This window comes from Octopus bimaculoides, chromosome 1 (assembly GCF_001194135.2).
Source record: "Octopus bimaculoides isolate UCB-OBI-ISO-001 chromosome 1, ASM119413v2, whole genome shotgun sequence".
Taxonomy (NCBI): Eukaryota; Metazoa; Mollusca; class Cephalopoda; order Octopoda; family Octopodidae; genus Octopus; species Octopus bimaculoides.
The window spans coordinates 24,999,268-25,000,664 of NC_068981.1; the positions used below are offsets into that span (position 1 = coordinate 24,999,268).

The following is a 1,397-nucleotide window of genomic DNA, read 5'->3' on the forward strand; positions in this document are numbered from 1 at the left end:
CTATCTATCTATCTATCTATCTATCTATCTATCTATCTATATCTATATCTATATATATATATATATAAATTAACGTAGAAAGCTTAATGAAAATATTTCTTATTTTATTACAGGATCTCTTTCAAGTTGTAACCTTTCTCTTCTTAAACTACATCTTGATTGTATCTTCGGCATCAATTCCAATCCGATGTAAAATACCAACAGACTTAAAAGTTCGCTACGAGAGCTTGTCCAATGCAACCATTGGCAATCATTTTTTTCTACCAGCTGAAATGGCTCCAGCCGAAAGTAACCAGACAACACTGACCGATGGTGATAAAAACTGCCCAACATCGCCTGTATCAAGTGGTGAAATCCGTGAACGTTCCACCTGTCCTTGGTACCTGAATATTACTCATGATTCAACAGTTTTCCCTCCATCACGTAGCGAAGCGGTATGTCGCTGTACAGAGTGTGTAGGGTCTACGAGTACCAACCACCAATGTACCACTGTATACACTAAAATGACTGTCCTGAAACCTACAGGTGAATGCATTGATGGATTGTATGTGTACGAACCACATGTGATTGATGTAGCCACAGCTTGTGTGTGTGCACAGAGGGAGGATGTCAATGTTGATTGAAATGGAGACGGCTATGAGACGTAGAAATCGACCAACTGCCACATTGTTCAATGCGTGTAACGCAGAAGTTGTTTACAGTATCATGAAACGTCATGTTGACCACTGTGTGGTTATTATTATTTTCATTTTACTTTCTATTTGCTTTTATATTTAACTTTTTACCATCATGTTTGGTTATTTCATATTACTATCTGGGGCATTTTAATAATCAATTACATCAAATCTATATGAGGCACATGAACCGATATGGATCTAACCGAAATTACACATGTATTCGAGCATTCGAGACTAACATTCATTTGGCAAGTGAGTGGGAACGTATATGCTATGTGCATACGTATGCATATATGCACACCTCATCATTTCTGCATGTTCTATTTAATTATATTCTAGTACATATATGCATATACATACATACATACATACATTCGTACATACATTCATACATACATACATACATACACACACACACATACATATGTACATACTTTGAAATTGTATGCCAAGAACATGGATGATATGAAAAAAAGCCTCGACCTGGTCACAACATTTTCTGGTGATGTAGGACTAGAGTTTGACCAAGATAAATGTTCATATATGGTTGTGGAACGAGGAAAGGCTAAAAACCACCCTAACAACATCTCCATCAATGGCCTATCTGTTTCTCCAATATCTGATGAGGAATCCTACAGATACCTGGGAGTAGATGAAAACGTATCATATGAAGGTACCTGTAACAAGGAACGTGTTACTAAGAAATACAGAAATCGGGTT

At 36.8% G+C, this 1,397-nt stretch overlaps 1 pseudogene; it reads left to right on the forward strand.

Moving 5' to 3' along the window:
* The first annotated feature begins 86 nt into the window (after window positions 1–86).
* On the forward strand, window positions 87–1,386 carry LOC128250025 (interleukin 17-like protein; annotated as a pseudogene).
* Window positions 1,387–1,397: the final 11 nt, after the last annotated feature.